Below are 9,093 nucleotides of genomic sequence, written 5' to 3'. Positions count from 1 at the left end.
AAGGCCAGCTTAGCAGGGATCGGGTGTTGGAAAAGAGAAGAAAGGAAAAGAGCTGAATATTGAAGATGAGTATACATTTCCTGGAAAAAAATGTTGGCAAGTGAAAGAGATTGGCATAAAACTTATTGCATGGCAAATGTGTATACATACTGTTCCAGTACCTTTGTATTTTTTATAGGACACATTTTGAGAAAAATAAGACTGAAGTAGGAAGTCAGTAAATACTTCTAAATGCTAGGATGGTTTTCTAGTGATACAATAGTTCTGTAAACCAGGTAGTATGATCAGATATGTTCAGCAGCACAATTCTGTTTGCAGGAAGAGAGATGGTTAAGCTGTAATGGGATATATGGTCATTTAAATTTGCTAATTGTAGTTTAAACTAAACTCTACAGTTATTTCTTTATTTATATTTACTACATTGCAAATGAGTATATGAATGTATATTCATGTTACAAATTCAGCCTATTCCTACCACTGCAGAAAGTCCTACTGGGAAGCACTAGGTGACATAGTTATAATTATGGTGAGTGGCTTACATGTAGTTCTTGACCTATGACAGTGACAGAAGACATCAAAGTAAGAAGAAAGATAGAGATGATGTGGTATAGAAGACAGAGGGCTCAAAGATAAGCTCTCTCTTTGTGTTTTAGCCAACTGGTGGATGGTTTTTCTACTGACATTTGCACTGTTTGCTTAACAAAGAATTAGTTATTTTTTTTTCCTGTTGTTTACCTCACTATATTAAAGAACAGCTTATCAGAATAGTTATTGAAAAATCTGGAGGTCCGCTATACCCTTTTCACTAACAGTTGTGATGATAGAGCTCCAAGCTAAGATAGTGGCCTTGGAACTTGAAGCACAATGGTATAATAGATGGAGAAAACTGAACTTCACAGCCTGAGAGGCATTGACAGGGAGTGGTGTCTGTGAGAGGCTGGAGGAGAAGTTGGCAAGCTAGACTACCAAGTTAAGGAAGCTAAGGAAGACAAGTTCGAAGACACAGAAGAACTACTGTGGTTTATTAATTGGCACACAGCCTCACTTTGGCTTTAGGTTTCACACCGCAGCAGTATAGTTCCACATATCAGAAGTGGGCTGCCTATTCTCCTTCATCCCTTCTTCTCAAAGAGATGTTGACAGGACACTGAATAATGATGAGGAAGAAGCAGATGCTGGGCCTAGAGAGTAGTAAATAGCTAAAGGATGGAGGGAAGTTGCTGCACTTCAGTAGTGTAGTGTGTTGTATTTATTTTGTAGTGAAAACAGACATTCTTTCCTTGATACAGTCATGGATGCATAATAATTTGAAATCCTATACAAATACAATACGTGTTACTCTTTTCCTGCAGTTAGTCTGTAAACCTGTTAATCTGTCTTCAGATGAGAAGTTGCCTGTGTTCATGCATTGGTACTGGGCATTTTTGATCATCACTCTGGAGATTTCTGTTGTACATGAAACAAAATAAATAATACAACTTCATTTTTATTAGCCTGCATGTCAAGTTGAAAGCATATATTGAACACGATGCTATCTCATCACGTTTGTTATCAGAAGTAGCAGCTTGATCTTTGACAGTTATGATTAAATTTTTCTCTCTGAATATAAAGCATTTGGTTTTTTGATAAGCCTCCTTATATGGAACTCTTTATTTATTTGACACATAAAGCCAAGAAATGTTTTAATCTGTTCAAACATGCTGAGTAATTATATAGCATTTAACATTCTATATCTGAAACTCTTATTTTAAATTTCCTTCATAGATTAGCTTAGGTATGAACAATGCATATTTTTTTTTTAAAGTTAGTATTGCTATTTAGGAATTGGTACATGGATTTTGAATTTTCACTCATAATGGCTTAATTTTGTTTTTAATTTTTTTCTTTATTAATTACACTTTATTCACTTTGTATCCCCCTTGTGGTTCTCTCCCTCCTCCCATCCCAATCCCTCCCTTCCTCCACCCTCTGCATGCATGCCCTTCCCCAAGTCCACTGATAGGGGAGGACTTCTTTTCCTTCCTTCTGATCCCAGTCAATTAGGTCTCATCAGGAGTGGCTGCATTGTCTTCTTCTGTGGCCTGGTAATTCTGGTAATTAAAGAGCAGGCCAATCAGTTCATGTCAGAGACAGTCCCTGTTCCTATTACAGTGGAACCCACTTGGATACTGAACTGCCATGGGCTACATCTGTGCAGGTGTCTTAGGTTATCTCCATGCATAGTCCTTGGTTGGAATATCAGTCTCAGGAAAGACCCCTGTGCTCAGATTTTTTGGTTCTGTTGCTCTCCTTCTGGAGGTCCTGTCTTCTCAGATCTTACTGTTTCCCACTTCTTTCATAAGATTCCCTGCACTCTGCCCAAAGGTTGCCCATAAGTCTCAGCATCTACCTTGATAGTCTGCAGGGCAGAGCCTTTCAGAAGTCCTCTGTGTCAGGCTCCTGACTTGTTCCCTCTTTTCTCCTTCTTCTGATGTAATTTTGAAAGCTGTTTTTTTTTTTTTTTTTGTATGCATTTTTACTTCAGAATGCTACCTATAGTACCTCTGTTTTAAAAGATGCTATGTGGTAAATGACAAATAAATGCTCAAGTAAATTTGAGTTACAAGATGAACATTGATTTGCAACTTTTAATACTGCATACATCAAAATTGAAGTTGTTGTGTAGGTGTTGGTCTTTCTGACAAAGTATAGTAGAAATATTTTCATGAGTTATTAATTTTTTTTTCTGTTGTATCTTTATAAAAGGAAACTGTGTTGAGTAGTACTCTTACATACAGCAGAGGTTAAGTCAGCTTCACGTGGATCTTTACTCTAGGACCTTCTCTTTCTCTCTAGTCTTCATTGTCATACATACAGACACACATGTGTACATGTGCATGTACACAGACACACACACACACACACACACACACACACACACACACACACACTGGGCTTCTTAAATTGGTAAGACACTTCTTTATATATTTATCATCATTTATTCACTTTGTATCCCCACTGCAGCCCTCTCGCTTCTCCTCCCAGTTCCAACCACCCTCCCTCTTCTCTCCCTATGCCCTTTTCCTAGTCCCATGATAGGGGAGCTCCTCCTCCCCTTTCATTTGACCCTAGCTTATCAGGTCTCATTGAAGCTGGCTGCATCATCTTCCTCTGTGGCCTGGTAAGGCCACACCCCCGACCTCCAGGGTAAGGTGATCAAAGAGCCAGCCACTAAGTTCATGTCAGAGACAGCCCCTGCACCCTTTACTAAGGAGCCCACTTGGAAACTGAGCAACCTATGGGCTTCTTTTGAACAGGGAGTCTAAGTCCTCTCCATGCATGGTCTTTAGTTGGTCTCTGCAGGCCCCCCTGGGCCCAGATGTTTTGGCTCTGTTGTTCTCCTTGTGGAGTCCTTGTCCTCTCCAACTCTTTCTAGCTCACTCTTCTCCCCTAAGTATTCTAGCACTCTGCCCAAGTTTGGTTATGAGTCTTAGTATCTCCTTTGGTACTCTGTTGGGTAGAGTCTTTCAGAGGTAGGACACTTTCTTTTTCTTTTTCTTTTTTTTTTTTTAAGAAACCTTTTAAAATTTTTTTTTCAGTGTTGGTAATGTTGTTTCTAGTTAGTTTAGGTAGAGCGTTATGAGTACCTTGCCTTGACTTTTTACAAGGACAAGCTTTAGAATGTAAATAAACTGTTTTTTCGTTCATTAAATTATCCTAGAATAGTAATTTTTTTTACTTTCAGTAAAAGTTGCTATTTGGCATTTTGTATACATACACACATGAATGCCAGCACCTTGCTAATGATGAAATGTAAATACATTTCCTTAGAAACCCGTCATATAGATGGTAGATGTTGGTGTGAACTAAATGCATACCTGTAAAGTTTTATGTGTTTAGTGATAATTATGTTTCTTTACAAAAGCTCACTAGTATGACCAAAATGTTTTGTTTTCAGTTATTAGCATTCTAACTATTGAATGAATTGGCCTGATTATCAAAGTTCAGCATTACATTAAAATATGTGAGATAATATTGACTTGTAAATTTAAGGAACAGATGGTTCAAATCTTCACACAGTGGTGCTGACATGTGTTTAATAATGTTTACTATTATCTAATGAGATGTGTGATTTCTTAATAACAAATTCTATTTGATATCTTAGGACACTGTAGCTTTTTTAGATTATTAAAGTAAGTGACTTCTTATATTGAGGTAATAGAGTTTTTGTTTTGTTTCTTAGAAAAAACATTATCTTTTGGTTTCACTTTAAATTATACAGTTTATCTCTTTTAGGAAATTTTCTGTTTTTTGTTTTGATATAAGAAAGTTCATTGCCATTTTACAATTATCAAAAGAAGCATAAAATTTTTCTGTAGGTTTGGGAATGAGAAGGAAAGTGGTTGAAGGGTAGGCGAAGCAGATTTACGTCTGAGTTTCTTTTTTGCTAGTGCAGAATCTTCTACATGACCTTCTGGATACTTCTTTTCTTAGTGCAAGCTTTCCTAAAGTAAAAGAACTTCACTAAATCTGTGATAGGATGGTTTAAAATAAAAACATCTAATTTCCATCTTATTTAATGTCTATGCAGACTGTACTGGATAGCCTTTTGAAATTGTGAACAACTTCTGCTTAAATCAGATTTACAACATGGAGTACCCTTTAAAAGACACCAATGCTTTCTTCTCTTCACCAGTTCCCCTAATTCAGAATGGTTTTGTGAGACTCTATAATATGGGCTCCCTGTGACTGTAACACTTGGCCCACTCTGGGAATCATTGTTCCTCTTCTGCAATTCATATGTAACCCAAAGTGGAAAATCCCTGACTGATGGTCTGGAAGTAAATAACCAACAAACAAACACGAGGAAACGAAAATGATGCGACAGCAAAACAAAAACAAAAAGAAACAATGTAAGGCGAAGTCGTGAAAATAGTTCCTAAAACTGCTGCTTTTCTTGTATACCAATCTGAGCACTCTTCTAAACAGGAAGATTTTTGAAGAGAAATGTTTATTTCAGACACAGAGGACAACTAAAATAAGGGGAAGACCAGTGCCTGGGTCATTTTGAAAATCTTAGCTTCACAGGTAGTGTTTCAGTCACCACATGAAGAGCTAGAGCATCTTGGCCGATCACAGGCAGTTTGTTTTTCACATATCTGTCATCGTTACTCTGGTTAGGATTGCAGATTTTTGAGTGTGAAATTTTGACTTTCATGTGACACTTTTTCATTTCCTCTGAAGTTATTTTTAAGAAAGATCTCTGCCAAACAAACCTATTGTTCCATCTGCATTCAGGGTTTTAGGACGATTTTTATTTTTCATCAAATTGGCAGAATCATACCAGTACATTTTGGCACCCTTTGAAAGTAAAGCAGTTATGGGCCAAAGTGTTGCTAAGAACAAATGCCATTCTTATTTTACACACGGCCAATTAAATCACAGAAATCCTGACTTATCAGCCAGGGGGAAGCATTTAGAATGCAGAACCCCTTTATTGTTATTTATTAACTCTAAAACCTGTAACATTTCCCCAAAAATATTCAACTGGATTTACTGAGTGGTACCCCTCCTCACCGTTCTTTGGTTTTTCAGTTGCTGGAATGAATTGTAAGTTCTTCAAATAAAATATGAAATAATTTCTTTGCTTTGACACTGACAGCTCTGCTCTCAAAGCAAGCTTGGCTGCCCCACCAAAGCTCACTTTCTTTTAGATGTCCACCCCTAGCATTATCTTCTATTCCATTCCTATAGACACTCAGACAAAAAGATGGCCATCAGTTAGCACTAAGATTAATTCCACTGGCTCTTTCTGATTCAGTCCAACCTCACGGTTTTTCTAAATGAAACATTTTTAAATGAACATTTCTAAATGAAATATCAACATTTTCTAAATGAAAACACCAAAGATACTCCATTCCTGATAACTCCAAGTTTTTTCATTATTATACCAAAGATTTTTTTATTGTTTGAGAATTTGAGGTGGGAGTGTCATAGGCAAAACATGCAACATTATTACCCACATAATAATAGTCTTATTAATACTTGTTCTTCAGGACCATGTAGAATATAATGATGAAATATTTGCAGAGTTGTCTTAGAACTATCAGCTTTGGAAGATTATCGTGAAGTTGACTTATTTGCTTAAGTGAAAATAAAAATTTAATAAATTCTGTTGAGCACAATGAAAGCAGCATTTAAATGATATTTTCAGCCTTGCATGTATATGTTAGTCACTATGTTGCCTTACTATAGGAACCTAGAAAAAGCTGCATGAAATATGACATAAATAGAGAAAGAAAATAAATTATTAGAGAAAATTAACGAAACCAAAACTCTTACACCTTAAAAAGAAAGTGGAATTAATAAATATTTACCCAACCTACACAGGATAAAGAAAAAAAAGTAAATATAATATATCCATGTGAGCATGAAAGGAATTATCCTTATTGATCTTATGGACATTAGAAGATAACAAAAGAATATTAAGGATATAATTTATAACCTACATGAAATGGACCCTTTCCTTAACGGCATTATATATGTTTCACAACATAAAAGAGAAAAACAACCTCAGAGTCGTTGATCGAAGCAATTTAGTCAATAGTTACTAACCATCTAAGGGATGAAGAACATGGTGCAGATAGTTTCAGTAGTTCAGTTTTAGCATACATATAAGTTAAAACTAAGGCCAGTCACCTGTACAGTCTCCCATCCAGTGGAACTCAGAATCCAAACTTGTTCTGTGAAGCTATGCTGGCTCAACATTTAGAATCCAGCACAAATTATCATATCAATAGGCTCAAGAACAACAGTCATCATGACATTCTAACAAAGGCATTTGACAAAATCCACTCAGAGTTCTAAGTGACCTCAGAAGGGACTTACTCCAAGTTGATAATATCCACAGGAGCCGGCACTTAGCATCATATGTAATAGACAGGAACTGGATATTTGTAAGAAGTATAAACTGCCTCACATTCACGAACAGGAAAGCTCTGTGTTTTTAAGTTTCTACCAATTTCTAGTCGACCTGTTGGTTCAAACTAGTGTCCCAGTCAACTTTCTTAGCAAGTTACCTGATGAATACTCCATATTTTATATGGAGAAGCAAAAGTTCTCAAATACCCAACACAAAACTGGAGAGGAACATCACCCTAGTGGTCTAATACTGCCCGACGTCAGCTCCCAGTATAGTGCTACAATAATGAAAATATTGTGATTTGCCAAAGAGCAAAACAACAGCCTACAGATATAGAAAGGGTCTTCACCAACCCTATATCTGACAGAGGGCTAATATCCAGAATATATGAAGAACTTAAGAAGTTAAAAAGCAACAACTCAAGTAATCCAATTAAAAAATGGGGTACAGAGTTAAACAGAGAATTCTCTGTAGAGGAATACCGAATGACAGAGAAACACTTAAATGAGAAACACTCAACATCCGTAGTCATCAGGAAAATGCAAATCAAAACAACCCTGAGATTTCACCTTACATCCATCAAAATAGCTATAAGATCAAAAACTCAAGTGACATCACATGCTGGAGAGGATGTGGAGAGAGGGGAACCCTCCTCCACTGCTGACGGGAATGTAAACTTGTACAACCACTTTGGAAATCAATTTGGCGCTTTCTCGGACAATAGGAATTTCTATTCCTCAAGATCCACCTATTCAACTCCTAGGCATATATCAAAAATATACTCAAGTACACAACAAGGATATTTGTTTAACCATGATCATAGCAGCTTTTTTTGTAATAGCCAGAAGCTGGAAACAACCCAGATGTCCCTCAACAGAGGAATGGATAGAGAAATTGTGGTACATTTACACAATGGCATACTACTCAGCAATTAAAAACAAGGAAATCATGAATGGTGGGAACTAGAAATATTCATCCTGAGTGAGGTATCCCAGAAGCAGAAAGACACACATGATATATACTCACTTATTAGTGTATATTAGACACATAATACGGGATAAACATTTTAAAATCTGTACACCTAAATAAGCTAAGCAAGAATGAGGTCCCTTGGTAAGATGCGTAAGATGATCAGTCCTCACTCAGAAAGACATTGGACATTGGAAGAAGGAGAAAACAGGAAACAGGACAGGAGCCTACCACAGAGGGCCTCTGAAAGACTCTACCCAGCAATGTATCGCAGCAGATGCTGAGACTCTTAACTAAACTTTGGGCAGAATGCAGGGAATCTTATGAAAGAAGGGGGAGATAGTGGGACCTGGAGAAGACAAGAGCTCCACAAGGAGAGCATCAGAACCAAAATATCTGGGCTCAGGGGTCTTTTCTGAGATTGATACTCCAACCAAGGATCATTCATGGAGAGATCCTAGAACCCCTGCCCAGATGTAACCCTTGGGAGCTAATTCTTCAATTGGGTTCACTAGTAAGGAGAACAGGAACTGTCTCTGATATGAACTCTGTGGCTGACTATTTGATCACCTCCCCCTGAGGAAGGAACAGCCTTGCCAGGCCACAGAGGAGGACAATGCAGCCAGTCCTGATGAGACCTGATAAGCTAGGATCAGATGGATGGGGAGGAGGATCCTCCCTATCAGTGGACTTAGAGAGGGGAATGGAAGGACATGAGAGAGGGAGGGTGGGATTAGGAGGGAATGAGGGAGAGGGGCTACAGCTGGGATACAAATTTAATAAACTGTAATATAAAAATTAAAACTTAATTAAAAAATAAAAAGGTACATAATAGCCCAGAAACATAGAAATAATAATCAACTGTTCTATGACAAACGAGGAGTATTACTATAAAATAGAAAATGCTCTCCTAAGAAAGCTACCTGGAATATGTAATTACCTCTATGCTAGGGGGGAAAAAATGCCAGGCCATCTTCAGGGGTGAGAAGCAGAGACAGTTCTCCACAGCCCTGTTAAGAGCAGGTGTGTAAAACCTCCCTCTGTCATTTGCCTGCTTCTGTGCAACTGAGTGTCCTAAAGCCTCTGTTGCCTGGCAATTCCTATGCAGATGTTAATATCTGTTCACTTCAAATAGGGCACTAACAACAAAACAGTTCAGAACTGTTGAGAACAGTTCAGAAACCGAACATAGAAACAGTTCTCCCTGACTCTAGCCCTGAAGT

General features: G+C 37.6%; 1 protein-coding gene across 1 annotated transcript in view; it reads left to right on the top strand.

Moving 5' to 3' along the window:
- The window catches only part of Diaph3 (diaphanous related formin 3), a 353,851-nt gene that overhangs the window by 132,423 nt on the left and 212,335 nt on the right, over nt 1-9,093 (top strand). The window lies entirely within an intron of this gene.

The sequence above is a fragment of the Psammomys obesus genome, unplaced genomic scaffold (genome assembly GCF_907164565.1).
Source record: "Psammomys obesus unplaced genomic scaffold, mPsaObe1.curated_primary_1811, whole genome shotgun sequence".
NCBI lineage: Eukaryota > Metazoa > Chordata > Mammalia > Rodentia > Muridae > Psammomys > Psammomys obesus.
The sequence above is the reverse complement of the archived record's forward strand: the minus strand, read 5'-3'. Positions and strand labels throughout refer to the sequence as shown.